The following is a 20,157-nucleotide window of genomic DNA, read 5'->3' as shown; positions in this document are numbered from 1 at the left end:
AGTTTAATTGAAATCCAGATGTTCTTCTGTACTCCTCTGTGCTTTACTGCCATTTACAACACTTCTGTTATGGGCTTGTGGGACTTGACGGAAGTAGTAGGCCGAGGTTATCACGTTAGGACTACTTCTCGTATTGTTTTATGAACATTACTCAAATAGGCTACTGTTTTTTCTGCTTTTTAGTAGGGATGCATATTTATGATTCATAAACAAGTAGAATTCATGAAAGAGCAGCTGTTCCATGAGTGCTTTTTAAAAGACAGTAACACATTTTCTTGATCTATATATATATATATATATATATATATATATATATATATATATATATATATATATATATATATGTGTGTGTGTGTGTGTGTGTGTGTGTGTGTGTGTGTGTGACATAATTGATCATTTCTAATTAGAAATCGCATAGGCCATTGAAATGTCTTTCAGTGTACAAGCTTTCCGATTCGAAATTCAAAACAACTGCTTCACAAAAAACTGCTGACAAAATCAGTCTCAAAACTACTAGAATTCATGTGTAAGAAAAAAAACGATTCTAAATCAGCTGTAGTCAACCGCTCCACGGGTTTCCAGACACCTGACGGAGCGACGCATGGTCGACGTGACCAGAGCTCTGGACGTGACTCACGCGGTTCACGTGACTCACGTGGTCAACGTTTTACACGCTCCGAAGCACTGATTCAAACAAAAGACTAATTAAGTGAATCGTGACGCAGGTGGCGCTTTAACACGGTCATCGTTACAGACAAGTAAGTTAAGTCGTTCACCGAATTTAGCAGTTAATAATCTGAGCACAATGCACCATACGCGAAGACACCATCGATTAAAAGTGAATCTCTATGATTGGAAACGTGGCGCATCTGCTTGTTGCATAGGTTATATTGCCTCTGAGTTATGTTGATACTTTGCTAATTTAAATCATTTTGTGTGTGCGTATGTAACTTTATACACACGTATGAGAATTATACCCAATTGATACCATGCGAAAATTTAGTGTAGCCTACTAACAAGTTTTTTTTTTTTTTTTTTTTTTTTTTTTTTGGCATATTGATTACTGATAGTATAAACCAAAGCTGGGATGCTGGTTTGAGCTGGTCCTTTGCTGGTTTAAACTGGGCTTAGCTGGTCACTAAGGGTGCTCTAACCTCTAATGTATTAGTGGTGTCTGTTGCTACGCTTCAAAGAGTGCTCCATTTATAATCACTAAAAAGCTGTCACGCATATTAAGTTCATAATTGATATGTTATAATCAATTAAGTCGTCCTGTTTACATTCTGTCTACACTTAGAATGACTTGATTTACGCTGAACACAATATCTGAACAAAAAAACTTGATTTGATAGGTTAGTGGATTCTACTGTAACTTAAATGCCTTGATTCAAGAAATCAACAGATAGGCCTATGCCTGTGATTAGCAACATTGCTAAAAAACACATTGAAATTGCAAAAACATATTGAAATTGATCTCCTGAGCGCAGCCATAATGCACTGGTTTGCAATCGAAGGCGCTACCACCCCTGTAGAACCGGGCCTGCACTTTATTATTATGATGCAAGACATCTTTGGCTATTTGCAGTGGTTTAAGGAATAACCACTTTCATACTTCTGTAGATGTGGGCACAAAAGCCATTTAGGATATTTAGGACGTGGTATTCCTATCTTGCCTGTTTTGTTTTCACACAGCCTCACACGGTTAATGAGTCCAGTGTTACTATTTGAAGTTTTTGGAACGGAGACTTTTAAGCTTCATCTAAACAGCACAGTATAGTATAATGGAACACTGGGACACAGAGAGTAAGGAACACAGCCCATAAATTCATGGTCCGGTGCTTCCAAGGACATCATAATGGTCCATTGGGCACAAACCCCTGTGGGGGTGGTAGTGGGGTCAGGCTTGCATTCAGCACCCTGGGACCATCCATAATGAATCTTCCTCTACATGGAGCTAGCTAAAGTACAAACCAGTACACCAAGGCCCTTGTCTAATGGTGATAATGGTCTGTTGGCACTGGGCATGGAATCCATTGCGAACACAACTGTACTTACAATAACATTGCATGGCAGAGATGGTCTAATAAAATAGACACAAAGAGATAGGTGGAGTCAACCATTAGGACTGCATGTGCATATATATATATATATATATATATATATATATATATATATATATATATATATATATATATATATATATATATATACTAACAATAGAGCTGTTTGTGCTTGTGTAAGTGCTCCATGTCTAACATGACATTTTACAGCTGTTCTGTTTAAATAAATGAAGGATTTGCTTGGATTCACATATAACAGCAGTTTGTTCATTTTAAACTTAATTTTATATCTATGCTCAGGATGACAGGGATACAGAAAATAGAAAACATGTAGCAGCCACAATAAATCAATGAATGGCTGCACCTGAAATCTCATACTTCTTTACTATATTGTAGACAAAAAGCTGTATGTGTAAAGAGAATGTATAAATGTAAAGTATCTGTAAAGCAGTAGGCGAAAAGTACAGTTTTAGTATATTGACATTAAGAATTTTAGTTATATATGTTACGGTGTTGTTCTTTGCTGCCAATGTAGTGATTGAGTTTGTTTTTTTGACAGAATTTGTACAACGGTTAGTCCTCACATCCTATTGGTCAAGTGCTTCGGACTGGCTGATGTAACAGTTTGTCATTCCTGGGTCTTTCATATCACCCTGAAGGTTGGTGTGTCTCTTTTTACAGGTTACATCAAAGTTGTGGTTCTGGTAAGTGGATAACCAGAGCAGTAATATCCGAAATCATAGTGGACATTATCAAGTCACTCATTCAGTCCCAATAATGAGTGCACAGCAAGACTTTGAGCGTTGCACCAAATTAATAGTGTCTCTCCAGAAGTTGGCATCTCACTTGTTTTTATTCACTCGTTTAGTAGACTATATTAGTTGTAAAGTGAAAAATCATTTATTATTCATTAGTAAACAAAGTAGAAGCTTCCCAATTCATGTGCATATGCACTATACTATGCCAATTGTAGTAGTGTGACTAGTGTGTTCACAAATTTCAAAAAGAAAAAGTGCACTTCAAATAGCGTTCAGTACATACGTTAGTGTATGTAATTCTGAACACAGCTTGTGGCTTTTTGGAGTCATTGAATCATTTAAAAAAGCTGATTTTCTTGCATTAAGTCCACAGTCTGGAGCCCTGGATAAGATTGGTTTATAGGCAGCAGTAATGTTTCAACCGCAAGCATCAGCCACATCAAATTGAGCAAAACAGCCCCTGTGCATTCAGGTCGTGTATACACACAGGTTCATTAGGATTACTAAGACGCTGCTTGTCAGTACATGACAGTCCTTCTCCACTGGTGATCATACATTCCAGGAAATTGCATCCCTAGACAAAGGTTATTTCCTAGAAACAGTGTGTTTCTCACAATCTCTTAAAATTATGGCCCCTATAGGGAGTTTTGGTGGTAGTTGGTGTCACTGAACAGTTGTTCCTGGACTTGTTGAGACAACTGTTTTGTACTTATTTCTTTTGGTAATTGGTTTGTTACATGTATAATTACATTCTTCGGTAGTGCCTCCAAGCCATATGGAGAATTCGTAATAATGCTATGTTGTCACAGTGTCAAATTAGCTACGGTTTTTTCTTTCTTTTTTTTTAAAATCGCAACAGACACGCCAGTGAAAACATTACAAAGATTTTTGTAGGATGAAAACATTGTTCCAGACAAAACAACGCTTCTCCAGCGTCTGCATATCTTGACCTAGTGTTATCTGCCCGTGATTTATGGTCCTGCATATGTTAAACTCAATGTTAACCAATTCTCTTTACCAAACCCACCGTGCCACATGCATAAATAGATCAGTAAACGATCAATGATGAATGACTCCAAAGCATATGGAAATAGATTTGAAATAAATACACTTCCCCGCCCCCAGCTGACCACATTCAAACTCATTTCTCAGATATTCATGAGTCTGACACCACTTCATTGTCTGACCATTCTGAGACTCTGTCTTAATTCTGGACAAAGAGGACAATGGGATAAACACCTGTTACTAGTCTATGAGCGTAACAGAGACATCATCCTGCTGGGTAGAAAAGTGTCTCATACAAGTTTAAACGTAAAAGTTTTTTTAAAGACATCTTTGGTTCCAGAAAGAACTTGTATTATTCATGGAATCTTTCCATTCTACAAGAGGTTCTTTATAGTGGAAAAAAAATCTTTAGATCTTTAAAATGTTCCTTAAAATGTTGTTTCAAGAACTATTAACTGAAAGTTTCCATGGACAACTAAAAATGGTTCTCCTGTGGCATCACTGTGAAAATTCTTATTTTTAAGAATATGCCCATATTTCATGGTTTCTATGAGTTAATCTGTCCAGCTGTGTAGATTTTTCCATGTACTTTCCAAGTGTTCTGTTTGTTTGTAGAGGGCCTGTGGACACACTCATTACCCCACCACCCAATGTCCTTAGAAGGCCCCATAGAGTTCTTAGAAGGGGGTCTGAACAGATGGTCCCTGCTGAACCCCCCACATCGGACACTCTCTTCACACTGCATCACTGTCACTTAAGTCAGTTGCATGGCTTTGAGGGGGGTGAAATGAGTGGGGAGAAATTAAGATATCTAAACCTTTATTTACCTTTCAGCATTCAAAGTGTCTTCCAAAACAGGCAAACTGCACATACCATATGCACTTATACACCCCATACCATCAGAGATGCTGGCTTTTGAACTGATAACACGCTGTTTTTCAAGAATGTCATATTTGGACTTTTCTAACCATAGAACACTTTTTCACTTTGAAACATTTTAAGTGAGCCTTGGCCCACAGGACACGACAACACTTCTGAACCATATTCACATCCTTTTATTATGATAGAGCTTTAGTTGGAATCTGCAGATGGCACGATGGATTGTGTTTACCAACAGTGGTTTCCGGAAGTAGTCCTGGGCCCGTTTAGTAATGTCAATGACAGAATCATACCGATGTGTGATGCAGTGTCGCCTGAAGGCCCGAAGACCACGGACATCCAACAAAGGTCTTCAGCCTTGTCCCTAACAGACAGAGGTTTCTCCAGTTTCTCTGAATCTTTTAATGATGATGTACGCTGTAGATGAGAAGATTTGCAAACCTTGCAATGTGACATCGAGAAACATTGTTTCTGTACTTCTGAGAGACTTGTTTGCTGAAGTCCAGGCCCTAGCTTGCATGCTCTCTGTGCCCCACGCAGCATTGCTCTGGTTTCACACTCAACTCGATTCAATCCCTTGTGCATGTGCATTTATCTTGCACATCATCACAAACATACACAACACATAATCGAAAATAGAATGTGGGTCAATATATTGATAATTAATTTTGTGTTTTTATGTATAGACCATTGAATACCATTCATTTGCCGCTCTGATTGCGCTTGTTACATGAGAATACACTGCAGGCTCACTCCGGCTCCAATCCAAGTAATATCATCAACAACATTGTCTCTTATTGTAATCGTCTAAAATGCATGTGCAGGTTACTTTATTTCCTGAACAAGTGTGCACCAGAGTCTGTGTTGCTTTCACATTCAAGCAAATTTATTCGAGTGCAGCCGAACTGAGACCACCGACTTCAGGTAGTCTTGGGTTCGGTACCCTGGTTTACACTGGCTTTCACATGACAGCTTTCATACTAGCCAAACGTACCGAACTCTGACAACAATCAAACCTGGGTGTGCACCAAACATGCTAACATGTGAAAGTGCTTAAAGACATCCTTTTTGTAGTGAATCATGTTACAGACTTGATGTCAATTAACTTAATTAGTTGCTAGACATTCTCCCAGCTGTCTTTCTTCCCTTTGTTGTCCCATTGCCAACGTTTTTTGAGAAGGCATCATTTGAAATTAACTCATTTAGTGGATTAAAAAAATTCTCAGTTTAAACATTTATGTTCTCTATGTGCTATTGTGAATAAAATGTTGTCTCATGTGATTTGAAAGTCTTCATTTTATTCAAATGTAAAAAATTATTAAATTTTATTATTTATTACATTTATTAAATGTCAACTTAACATTTTATGCATTACAAAGTTTAGAATAGTGTTTGGTACTTTTATCATGCAGAATATATTAAACTCTACCACTTAATTTCATCTAGTATTGTACATGTAAAAAAATTTTGCACCGCAAAATTAAAATGTTAAAAAAACAATTTACTAAACACTACAAAGACAGATTGCACTTTTCCCAGTCTGTACTCCAAGTATGCGTGAATCTTTTAATCAATCCTTTAATCAATTTTTCTGCATTTGCTTCTTTCTTGCATGTAAGACCTACTCATTGCCCTGGAGTATTGACACCAAGTCAGGATAATTAGTGAGCAACAGGGAAGAGGGGGGATTGACAGCCCCACATTCACTCCTACAGCTTAATTATCTCACCAGAGAAAAGCCCGGTGTCCCCAGCCACTTTCACCCCCCTCAAAACACATGGAAATCCACACACACACACGCATTTATGCAATCGTACACTCTTAGAAGGCCGCGTTATGCTCATGCTGTGCTATTGCACACCTATGACATCATAGTGTCATAACAGTGTTACAGGGAAACGAGGCTTCTGCATACAATCATAATGATGTAAGGCCTGATTAATGGCAGTGCCCCATATGTCTTTGGAATAATCATCATTACATCAGCATGGGATATCATGTTTCCAGCAGGGTCAGATCTGTTTATGCAATAAGGCCACAGATTTAGGTCCCGAAACAACGATGTGTTCCCCTGAGCACCTTCTAACATCACTATATTCTTACAAAAACTAGACATGTTATATTTCATATTTTGACTAAAAGGCAGAAGAAAAGCATAAACTGTTTAAAGAGCCTACTTTAGGGCAATTTGCTTGCACTAGATTTTGTAGATTTTTTTTCTAATGAAGCATAAACACAGGCAGATGCATAAAAAAACATTTTATTGTTTATTGAAAATAAGGGAAATATCAAAACACAATATTTATAAATGTTAAATATATTTAAAATATTATAATGTATACAGAATTTTGACAATTTTGTTATTTAAATGATTGTTTTAAATATAATTTGTAATATGAAGAACAACAATACAAATCTGCATCCATATTAAATCATATGTTGACATTTCAATCATAACACCTGCAAATTTTCTGAAACATTTTAAAGAGCATGCATCAGCTGAAGTTTGACCTTTTTACACAAAAATGTAGCAACATATATTGTCAAATATTTCTTTGAATGCCCTTGCTGAACCCGTCTCTGCAACATTTTTTGGGCTTTTCATTACATTTCCAATTCCAAGCGATGATGGAAAAAAACAAGGTCAATAATCTGAACACCCAGTCCTCCTCGAGTAGCATTAAATTACAGAAAAACACTGAGCAAATATTAGTTATGTAAAATCACACACTTATCTACATTTACAACGTTTCCAACAAACCTCACTCACGTTATCAAATTCTTTCCATTGAAAACTGCAAGACGAGAGGAAACTGATAATGTGGGAAAACACAGCAATTCAAGAAGGATTCCTCACCGCGAGGCTCATATGCGTCTCTGTCAAAAGTAAATATTTACCTCCGATAGCTGAGAAGGACTCATGCCAGAATAAACTGACCTCATTTCTGAACAATATAGATGTCACTGGACTCATTTCCTGCATTAAGTGTGAAGATACATAACGTGTATTATGTGCACCGTTTTATAACGGAATGAAGTTTAATCGCAATGCCTGAAAATTAAATTTCCGTGAAAGTAATCATGGTATTACCATGTTTTAGCCATAATACAGCGTGTTCCAAAAGGCCTTCACCATTGAAATTCTAGTAATGAGTTCTAGTCATTTGCCGTGGTGTTCTTTTGGCAGTAAGAAGGCAATCTGTGCTGCTGTGTGTGTCTGTCCGTCTCGTTTCTGGAGTCAGAACATGATGCACCTGGTGAGTACGTTCCATTTAGTTTCTATAGCAACCCCCAAAACTATCAGCTATGAGTAAGCAGCAGCTGTCAGATTTGTAAACAGCTTCTTCTGTTCCTTAAGAGTCTGTAGCATCTTCATCATCATAATCATTACAAAAGGCAGGTGTGGCAATGGTAATCATTTTTGATTGCAGTATATGGCAACAAAAACTGTACTCAAATGTACTCTTGTTCTCTCCAGCTGGGCATGTGAGAATGAGAAAATGCTCTCCCCGTGTTTTCTGTCACGGCCGAAGCATGAAGTGATTGATTTCATGTAATTCCTTGTGTCTTTAAACTGAGATACTGACTCTCTGAGGCATGCAATGATTGCACATATTGTTTATTTCTAAATATTGATTGGATTAATAAATTGGAATATTAGTGTGATTATGCAAAAAATGTGTTTACACGTATAAGGTAAAATATATAAAGTCTCTTCTCTATATAACGTATAATATTATGATGATAGTATAACTATATTAGAATTAAAAGCCGAGGGTTGAAAATCATTTGAAAGTAAGTTTCACTTTGTCTTCTGGGAAATGTAGTTCTCTCCATTCTGTTCAAAAGTTAATTACATAGTTAACGCATAGTTGTTTTTTCCTTCTGGAGCATCAGTGAGTGTTTGAACCTTCTGTAATAGTATTATTACATATGAGTCCCTCTGTTGTCCTCAGTGTGAAAAGATGCATCTCAAAATCATGCAGTCATTGTTGGAAAGTTTTAAAATACACAAAAATGCTGAAAAACCAAAGACCTTGTGGGAGCTGAAGGGGTTTTCTGGAGAACAGAAGGCAGATAAGCTGTTCAGGACAAATCACGAAACCAGGGGTGTCAAACTCAATTCCTGGAGGGCCGGAGCCCTGCAGAGTTTAGATTCAACCCTGCTAAAACACATATACTATGTATGTCTGAAGTACTTGATTAGCTGGATCAGGTGTGTTTAATTAGGGTTGCATCTAAACTCTGCAGGGCTCCGGCCCTCCAGGAATTGAGTTTGACACCCTGCACTAAACCAAACACACACACAACTTGGGATCATTCAGATAAAAACACAGTGTTACGAACCAAGGGGATGTAAACTTTTCAAAGTGATCTTTTTTTTTTCTGTAAAATAAAAAAAGTAATGTATAAAAGAAGGATTTTATTAAATATTTCTATTTTATATAAATAAAATAACATTTAATATAATTTGAAGTATTTAAATAAGGAAAGGTACATTTATCAATTACATTTATTGAATAAAAATCTATTAGACTGATGAATTGTGCTGGTAATACAAAGAATTATTGATGTGTGTGTGTTATTATTATTATTATTATTATTATTATTATTTTTTTTTTTATTTCTGTATTTTTCTTACATAATAAAACTTCCACTGTGGCTGATTTGCCAGAAGTGCCCTGATCCGCTCACTGTGGTTAAGACTTAGTTTAAAGCAAACATTAGTGTCCAGATGAGAGCCCAGCTGTTTGTGACTCACTGCCGCCTGCCTTTCAGGGGCATTTTCACTGAACCTATGTATATGAACACGCTTCCCTGCAGCCAGCTAAAAGAGCCCTGTATAATTTACAGAGCTTGTGAAGTCACATCTGTTGCCGCTGGCAGTGGGTGGGCGCTCATGTCAGGCCGTTTCTATACTTGGTCAGCTGTTGAGCTCGATTGATCTGTTTGTCCGTGAGGCAGAGATAGGCCAATCATGCCCTTTTTAGGGCCGAGAGGGGATCCGTGACCCCCAGATCGGAGCTAAATGTCACACAACCTGCTGCAGAGCTCTATGAGAGAATGTCCAGGCCTGGTTACTCAGTTGTTTGTTATTCTCAAAAATAAAGATCGATAAAGCAAATTGCTTTACTGTCCACTGTATAGGTATCTGCCGTATAAACTAGCTTGCTAAATGAAACTGAACCTCTTAAGTGACACTGTTTATAGGTACCAACTCAACAACTGCGGCGCAAAACAGACTGCGGGAGTAACTTACTGTTAGCATGTTGCTAAGCTAAGAGTTTGATAAAAGTCCCTTCAAGTTGCACTCTGTGGCCATCTTGCTGACATCCACAGATTGTTGTTTTCTATGCAAGCACCACATTTCGAATCACGCATAAAATCTGACAACTGCATCAAAAATGTAGCTTGGAACATGCTAACAATATGTATTTTTAAGACTAACAAAATTTCTCGTTCGACTGTGGCATTATGCTGTTCCCTAAGCAATACTATAATTAGCTTCCCCCCGATAGCACACGTACATCTAGGAGACTTCTATTTGATGTCTGCATTTACATCAGCAAGACGTACTATCAGTTTGTTTGCTCGTCTGCAATATGTCTATTGGACGTCTCCTTATAGATGTCAAATATTAGTTGTTTTTAATGTTTATGATTTACAATGCATGAAAAACTAACATCTGTAAGACGTCTGCCATACGTTTGTAGACAGCAGATGCTTTCCAGATCGAGAGATCTTTAACAGACATCTTGCCGGTGTACGTGTGCTATCTGGGTAAAATACAAACTGATTCAATACATAGAAAATGTGTAGTTCGTAGACACAACACCAGCAAGGTTTACCCTTGCGATTTTCAATTTTTAACGCTGGATTTCCTTCTCTAGGTTAATGCCACCCACAGCATGTTTGTGAAAGAGGCATTCCTCGCCGTACAGCGTGGGAACAACCTGGACCATCCATCCGGAATTCCGACGGAGCATTGTCACACCAGAGCCAGCTGTTGCCATGGAGACCGCCACAAGTGTTCTAGTGCGTGTCCCTTTTTAGAAATGAGTTCTGAGGTGGGAAGTGCCTCAGGAGAGCCAATCGGTAGCTTTCACCGTGCGTTAATAGCGTTCGCTGCTCTTTGAAGCCCTGAATTAATGAGGTTGTGCAACATTTTCCCAAACCACCTGCTGGATGGTCAGATGTGTGTGAAGCTGACTGTTCACCTCTGGTATAACAGCAGTCGCTTTAGCTTAAATGTCACTGTGGGAAATCGGCATTCCGGAATCCAAGAGATGCGGGCAAAGGGTGACAGATGGCTTAAATAACAGAAACAACTGTGAGAATAAGAGCACTGGCAGCACCTTTAAACACACAGGCAAGCGTATACACACACATAACCTCTAGTCTTGCACAGTGTCAGCGGCTCACAAGCACTTCGCCCCCTCCGCGCATCTGCTTTGAAGACCGGGAACACTGTGTACCCGACTTGTGCACTGGCATCAGGGCAAATGAAGCTCCAGCCTGAGGAGATCACATGCGTTCACACATTCACACGGCACAGATCTGACTGCAGCAAATGAATGTTTTATCAGACTCCATTTCAGCTTCATGCAGTCGAACTCAAGTGCATGATTTCTATGGATTACATGATCGCATATTATTTACACAATAGCAGTCATTTATTCAGAATGGATTGATTCTCTCTAATTCCTTGTTTTCTTATTTTAGCATTCCTTTCTTAAAATAGCCTGTCTTTTCTATACATTTCAATACATCCAGTTTTGTTGACCTTCAGAGATCAGTCATTTGGCAGGTGGCCGCAGCGCAGCATTGGATTTAGATCATTTCTGAAATGATCATAAATCATTTCAGGTTTATGAAGCGTTTAAACATTGGATCGGCTACTGATGAACACCTTTGTTTTTATTTGAATTTCAAACATTTGCTGTTTCTAGGGTGTTTCTGAGGGTTTGCAGTTTCTAAGGTGTTCTTGATGGTTGCTAGGATATTGTTGCTTGGGTGTTCTGAGTAACTGCCAGTTTTGAGTGGCTGTGGTTACCCAGGTGTTTTAAGTGGCTGCCTGGTGTTGCTTTGAGGTTGCTAGGGTGTTCTGATTTGTTGCCAGGGCATTGTTATGCGATTGATGTACTTGGGTGCCAGGGCATGGATTTGCAGTTGTTAGTGTTCTGGATGGTTGTTAGGGTGTTGCTGTGCATTTTTAGAGTGATTTAAATAGTTGTCAGGGCAACTGATGCATAGCTGTTTGATGAATAGATGAATAGTTGCCAGGGTGTTGCTATGTGGTTATTTGGCTGTCCTGAATAGTTGTCAGGGTGTTGCCATGCGGTTATTTGGCTGTTCCGAGTAGTTGTCAGGGTGTTGCCATGCGGTTATTTGGCTGTTCCGAGTAGTTGACAGGGTTTTGCTATGGGGTTGTTAGGGTTTTCCAAACAGTTGACAGGGCATTGCTCTGCGGTTGTTAGGGTGTTCTAAACACAGGGCTTTGCTATGTGGTTTTAAGGGTGTTATGGATAGTTGTCAGGGCATTGTTATGTATTTCGTAGGGTGTTCCCAGTAGTTGCCAGTGGTTGTTGGGGTGTTTCACTTGAGGCATTGAAAAATTGGTTGTTAGGATGTTCCAAATAGTTGAAAGGACACTGGTATGCGGTTGTTAGGGTGTTCTGTGGTGGGTGGGCCAGCTGTTGCTGTTTGATTGGAAGAATGTTCTGACTGGTTGCCATGCCGTAATGCGGTTGCTTGCATGATTTCAGGTTGTTATTTCGATTTCTAGGGTGTTATGGGCGATTTGAAGGCGGTTGTGGTTGCCAAGGCAATACTATGTAGTTTCTATAGTCTTTTGGATGGTTGCTAGGGCATTGACATCTCCTTGCTGAGCTGTTGCTGAGGTATTTCTATGTGGTTGCCAGGCCATTAAAATGCAGTTCACCTTGTGGTTCTCTGTGGTTGCTTGGGTCTTCAGAATGGTTGCTAAGGCTTTGCCAGGTTGCTAATATTCATTTGCTATGATGTTTTGGATTTTCTTCAATTGAAGTCAAGGAGTAAATTGTGAGGTAAGTGGACATTGCAAGTCTGTTTGCTTAAACGAAAACCCCTCTTCATAAAAACTTGATTTGATGATAAGTCAAATTGCAAAATTTCATAGATTGGGTTTGCTCTAAGCTTAAAAAGTGACAGAGATTTTAAGTTTGTTCATACAAACACCATTTGCAAGCAAGCAGGTAGACATGAGGACAGGTTTGCATATGCGTTCTGATTGCAACAGAATGAAGGCATTATGTACAGGTGTGTACCCGTTCTAATGGGTTTTAATGATGTGCAACGTACCGACAGCATAATGTCACAGACAACAACATGACACAACAGATCTTGTCAGCCGTCTCTTCAAATCCCATTCCACCTTTATTCTACCCGACCTTTCAGTCCAACTCATGAAAGTCTGTCAAGCACATTTTCTCTAACCCTGCTAATTGCAGCAACTCCCAATACAATGTGAGGCAGCCCGACTCGCTCTCTCGCTGGTCATCCAGACCAAGAGACAGGCCATCCCACATCTGAATGAAATTTGATTCTAATTCAATGAAGTCTGTAAAGTAATTACATTAAGCAAGCGGCTGCCCAGCAGGGTTAGATTCATTAGCTATGTTAGCACTAGGCCGGTGCCAAAGCTGCAGTCTGGCTTTATGTATGAGCTGGCCTGTGCGACTATTTATTTTCCATGGCCGTGTGGTTTGCAATGGAACTTATCTTTCAGTTTTAGCCCGCGCACATGGACAAGCATGAATTTTCCAGGGCAAAAACGAAGGCATTCGCGAGAGTCAACATTCATTGTACGAGCGTGCACACTGAGGCTTTTGTCCACCGACTGGAAAATGCTAAAGTTTTCCTTGAGATGGATAGACAAGCCTGAATTACTCCATGCAAGTGTGAATGCATGTGGGTGAGTCAGAGCTGGACGGACGGGGGAAATGGGGATGTAATAGAGATTTTGTTGTCCACTAGGACCCAAATTGTTCTGGACCTTTGAGGCTAAGAAAACAGTTTGTGTTTCTTGAAGAAAAGAAGCCCTGTTCAGGCACAGAGTCTCTGTGTTTCTGCGCTTTTCCACTGCAACTGTGGATTCTGTAAAGAAGATAGAGCGGGAGAGGGAGAGAGTAAATAAGAAGGTGATGCAAGTATAAACTACACTTGGATAACATTCAAAGAAGATGCAACAAAGAAGGAAAGCACAGATGTAGAAAACAAAGCACAGTAAAGGTGATTAACTGCCATTGTTGTCATACAATTGTGCTTAGAAGAAGAAAAACCCCTTGCAGAATCTGTATAATAAGTAAATTAAATAAAAACGTAAATAAAAATACAGTAAATAAAACAATTGATTATGAATAAAAATCAATATATGGTTTTAATTTATTGTTATATATTTATTACAGTATTATCTATAATTCATGTTCCCAGGAAACTACAGCCATTTTTAGATTTTCAAAAAAACTCACTGTATGATTTATAAGCTTTTTGAAATGTGGGGACCAAATGTAATTATACAAATTTGTGTCCTCATGTCACACACACACGTGTGTTAATTTGTAAACAAATGTTCAATATTGTACATATTATATATTACATATTCCATAATAATTTCATAGGGCACGCAATTGTATACACGCACGTTTAAATTAAATATAATTAAAATTAATGTTTAATTAAAAAACATCAAATTCTACAAGGCTCATGAAAATAAGAGCAAAAGTGTATATGAACAATATTCAGAGAGAAGTACATCGGAATATTAGAGCAACCAAAATATATGCATGTCTGCTTCAACTGTCTTGTTCAGTTCTGCTGATTCTGTGAAATAATATTTATTGAAAATGATGCATTTTCTCGAGAGGGGAAAAAAAAAGAATTAAAGGCCTAAATAAAAAGTAGAGCAAACTGAAAGTTCCATGTGTGTCCAGCAGGGTGCTCTAGTCTCTGTTGTGTGTGTGAACGTGTAGTTTGGGAGAAAGGCGTGGCTGTGTGTGCAGGTCAGTGGGTTCGTTGTGGTGATGGGGAATGCAGCTCCGGCAGCGCCACACAGACGCTCTGTTAACTCACTCCACGGCCCCATCTCTCTCTCTCTCTCTCTCTCTCTCTCTCTCTGTCTCTCTCTCTCTCTTTCTCTGACACAAAACTGAGGGCTGCACTCTTCCTCCGCCAGTCGCAAGTCTGCAGACATCCCACTGAGCCCTGAAGGACAGGGGACAAGAAAGACAAAGAGAGACAGAGACCAGAGGTCATATATCTCCACTACGCCCATTTAAATTAGAAAGATATTTAAAGAGTGAGACACAGAGCAAGACGCATATTGATTTCAGTCATATATATTTAATCTCGTAATGTTTAGCTAGGAATAAATTATCTTGGATATAGACTTGGGCATACAGTGACCCTCATTTAGGGTATGGGTGTCAGATTAAAAAGAAACCTTGGCATTTGAATAAATGGTAATACATTTTGTGTATTGCATCCATTTGTTTTACATAATATATGTGTGTATGCTGTATATAAATACAAATGCATGCATGTATATATTTAAGAAAAATATAAGTGCAGTCAAATGATTAATTGCGTAATAGGTTTTTGTATGCACAATATATGTGTGTGTGCTGTGTATATTTATTATTTACATATAAAAACATGTGGTATATATTTTAGAATTATATGTATTTGTGTATATATTAATGTGATTTATTTTTCATATAATATATATTGTGTGTGTATGTGTATATATATATATATATATATATATATATATATATATATATATATATATATATATATTACATTTATTCTATATACTACATTTATAATACATTTTTGTGTACACACACACACACACATATATATATATATATATATATATATATATATATATATATATATATATATATATATATATATATATATATATATATATATATACAGACGTGGACAAAATTGTTGGTACCCTTTGGTCAATGAAAGAAAAAGTCACAATGGTCACAGAAATAACTGTTATCTGACAAACGTAATAATAAATAAAAGTTCTATAAATGTTAACCAATGAAAGTCAGACATTGTTTTTCAACCATGCTTCAACAGAATTATTTAAAAAAATAAACTCACGAAACAGGCATGGACAAAAATGATGGTACCCCTAGAAAACACTGAAAATAATGTGACCAAAGGGACATGTTAATTCAAGGTATGTCCACTAATTAGCATCACAGGTGTCTACAACCTTGTAATCAGCCATTGGGCCTATATATATGGCTCCAGGTAATCACTGTGTTGTTTGGTGATATGGTGTGTACCACACTCGACATGGACCAGAGGAAGCAAAGGAAAGAGTTGTCTCAAGAGATCAGAAAGAAAATTATAGACAAGCATGTTAAAGGTAAAGGCTATAAGACCATCTCCAAGCAACTAGATGTTCCTGTGACTACAGTTGCACATATTATTCAGAAGTTTAAGATCCATGGGACTGTAGCCAACCTCCTGGACGTGGCCGCAGGAGGAAAATTGATGACAAATCTAAGAGACGGATAATCCGAATGGTAAATAAAAGAGCCTAGAAAGACTTCTAAAGAGATTCAAGGTGAACTTCATGCTCAAGGAACATCAGTGTCAGATCGCACCATCCGTCGTTGTTTGAGCCAAAGTGGACTACATGGAGACGCGACCAAGGAGGACACCATTGTTGAAAACGAATCATAAAAAAGCAAGACTGGAATATGCCAAACTACATGTTGACAAGCCACAAAGCTTCTGGGAGAATGTCCTGTGGACAGATGAGACAAAAATCGAAGTTTTTGCCAAGGCACATCAGCTGTATGTTCACAGACGAAAAAATGAAGCATATCAAGAAAAGAACACTGTCCCTACTGTGAAACATGGAGGAGGCTCTGTTATGTTCTGGGGCTGCTTTGCTGCGTCTGGCACAGGGTGTCTTGAATCTGTGCAGGGTACAATGAAATCTCAAGACTATCAAGGAATTCTAGAGAGAAATGTACTAGCCAGTGTCAGAAAGCTTGGTCTCAGTCGCAGGTCATGGGTCTTGCAACAGGACAATGACCCAAAACACACCGCTAAAAACACCCAAGAATGGCTAAGAGGAAAAAATTGGACTATTGTAAAGTGGCCTTCTATGAGCCCTGACCTCAATCCTATTGAGCATCTTTGGAAGGAGCTGAAACATGCAGTCTGGAAAAGGCACCCTTCAAACCGGACACAACTGGAGCAGTTTGCTCATGAGGAGTGGGCCAAAATACCTGCTGAGAGGTGCAGAAGTCTCATTGACAGTTACAGGAAGCGTTTGATTGCAGTGATTGCCTCAAAAGGTTGCGCAACAAAATATTAAGTTAGGGGTACCATCATTTTTGTCCAGGTCTGTTTCATGAGTTTATTTTTTTAATAATTCTGTTGAAGCATGGTTGAAAAACAATGTCTGACTTTCATTGGTTAACATTTATAGAATTTTTATTTATTATTACTTTTGTCCGATTAAAGTTATTTCTGTGACCACTGTGAGTTTTTCTTTCATTGACCAAAGGGTACCAACAATTTTGTCCACGTCTGTATATATAAGTACAGCTACAGGGCAAATGCTTGTTATGACAGGAGTAGCATCACTTAAACCCAAGCTGTTGCCAGTTTTGCAGTAGTAGGCAGCAGGAAGCAAAGCGTGACTGTCTGACTGTAGTAAGAGAGTGTGACTACATTTTGAAAAAGCCAGAGAGAGAGAGGGGCGGTGTTTCTTTAAGAGTGCTGCAGTACGGCAGACAGGTGAATCGAGGACACGCTGGCACTAGATGTTCCAGAGAGAATGAGAGAGAGAGAGAGAGAGAGAGAGAGAGAGAGAGAGAGTTACACCCCATCATTTTCAGACACGAGACTCAAACCACACTACTGCACAGAGAAAAGAGGGAAAAAAGAGACAGAGGACCATAATTCTTCATTATGCAGGCTCTCCACACTTTCAGGAGGGCCCCACTATAATTACGCTCCACTTATAATTTACATAAGCCCTAAATAACCTCAGCTTTATTGATGATTTCAATGTAAATGCAAGCCTATGCAAAGGCAGAGGTGTCTACGCCAACAATAGCAACGAAGTCTAACCTGCTCTGACAGACTGCCCTTCAAAGGGTTGCTAGCATATCAAACATTACACTATATGAATAACCGTTAAGCATCAAAATGGCATTAAGTAAAGTCCAATGAGCGCTGGACTCTTTCCACATCTATTCTATCTTGATTCAGTATAGAAATGAAAATAGGTGGAGCCTGCTTGTGTGTGCTAACTTAGTTTTAGCGAGAGTATAACTAGTATTTAACAGAATGTTGTTATTAACCAACATTTAGGACAGCAATCTCCCTTCATTTTGATGCAGAGTTCATTCTGCCAGCACAGCATCATGATTTCTTATTAAATGTGAGGGTTTGTGTTTCAGCAGCAGTGCTCTATACAGTGGGAAGGGGGTGTAATGTTTGGGTCTCAGTGCTCCACTCTGACATGCGCCCTGGATATCCATTGTGTTCAATGTTGTGAGATTCCACATGCATTGTGTCACAGAGTTACATTAAAGGCCAGGGATTGGCTTCATTCCTATGATTGAATGTTTTCCACCTGAATACTGAACTCGTGCTCGTCCGGCTGAGAGAAACTCTGTTGAAAAGAAAACTGGAACTGCTTAAAGGCAGATGATTATTTAATCATTGGTTTGCTTCCATTACAGACGTGTCACAGTTACAGTAAATTACAAACTCTCTCTTTCTCTCTGTTGTTCAGTGTTCTCTCATACAAATGTAAGTGCTCAATAGTCTTATTTACAGTTAAGGGGAATTCAACAGCTGCGATCCAAAACTAAAAATCATAAATCATTTTAATATCTCACTTGTTGATTGCCAACATGATCCCGTTAGTCTTCGATGAATAGAAAGTTCAAAAGAACAGCACTTAATTACACAAACAAAACAATTAACTTTAATCTTTAATCTTACTTTTCATCAATTTAATGCATTTATAAAGGCATAGACCTTTCCGTGTCTTGAATGTGTGAGTCAGATAGCTCTCAGATTTCATCAAAAATATCTTAATTTGTGTTCCTGAGATCAACAAAGGTCTTGCAGGTTTGGCGCGACATGAGGATGAGAAATTAATGATTTTCATTTTGGAGTGAACTGTCACTTTAATGCATTATTGAAACAAATCTTTTTGACCTAAAATATTTCAACAGTAGTGTATTTTGGATGGGGGGTTGTGATGGTGGTTGGGTGGTCAACATATTCAGCTTTTTTAGAAGGATTCAATAACTTAACCAAGTTACAGTTCATGATAGTAAACTGATACTAAAGTCTAACTATATTATTTAAAAATGTAATATAGAGATTTGTGACCCTTCGTAACACTTCAATTGCTGTACTCATTTCAGTACTTTTACATTTTAAGTTCTTCCGATATGCATAATGCACTTTCCATGATGTATCCAAAATGTAAACACTTCATACGAACGAAAACTAATGAGATCAGTCCATTCTTGCAGTAGACAGAATCGACAGAATGAGATAAAATGAAGTGCAAATTGAAATGTATGTGTCTCCTACTTCCCAAGCTTTTCATTTGAGTAAAAGATCACATTAATCTTAAATACGTCTACTTCAGAGTTTCAGAAGACGCTCTGCGCTCCAATTTTATGGAGATACTGGAGTCTGTGATCAAAAGTCACAGATTTTTAATAAACACTCAAACCCTCTTGTCAAAAGTTCCATTACCAAATGATCTTTAACTCTGTGTGCTTACTATGTCAACACTTGCCGCATTCATTTTTGGCAAAAGAAACATCTGAGACAGAGACGATACTTCAATGAAATATTAACACCTAACTATTACGTCTCAAAACAAACTAACAGAGCTGTTAAGTCTCCTGAGCTTTGACTAATGAGCAACAAAATGTTCCTCTTGAAAGTGCAAATTATAAGTGACATTATCATTAATAAGTCAAAAGTAATTAGCTAGCAGCTGATGCAGCTTGACTTTAAGCACAGACGGAGTAATTCAATAGAGCCTCGCTTGAAGCCATGAAGATCGACTTTCAAAAGCCATCAGTAAGACATCTCCCTTTGAACATTCTGACAGTGTCTTCTTCTTCACTGCCAACTTTGTAGCACATCAAACACGCCAACCGTAGTATCTTAATGCAACATTTGTTTGAGCCAAACGCATTTTCAGTTACCTCAGATAGAGCCTATAAATAAAGCCTTTCTATGAGGGAAAGGCAAACAGAAATGAACACTCCGCACATTGTTGTGAAGGGTGATTGCGAACAACACCGGTCTTGTCTGCAATACTCAAGACCGTGGAGAACTTGATGGATGAGGGTTTTATTTCTAAACTCGACAGGACCTGTCAGTGTAAAACT

General features: G+C 38.3%; 1 long non-coding RNA gene across 1 annotated transcript; it reads left to right on the top strand.

Moving 5' to 3' along the window:
• The first annotated feature begins 622 nt into the window (after nucleotides 1-622).
• On the top strand, nucleotides 623-11,514 carry LOC122330469. The gene is made up of 3 exons (XR_006248019.1): nucleotides 623-758; nucleotides 2,620-2,719; nucleotides 10,594-11,514. It is a non-coding gene; the product is annotated as an uncharacterized LOC122330469 (long non-coding RNA).
• Nucleotides 11,515-20,157: the final 8,643 nt, after the last annotated feature.

The sequence above is a fragment of the Puntigrus tetrazona genome, chromosome 25 (assembly GCF_018831695.1).
Source record: "Puntigrus tetrazona isolate hp1 chromosome 25, ASM1883169v1, whole genome shotgun sequence".
NCBI classification, from domain to species: Eukaryota; Metazoa; Chordata; class Actinopteri; order Cypriniformes; family Cyprinidae; genus Puntigrus; species Puntigrus tetrazona.
Note: the sequence above shows the minus strand (reverse complement) of the source record. Positions and strands in the feature narration are given on the sequence as shown.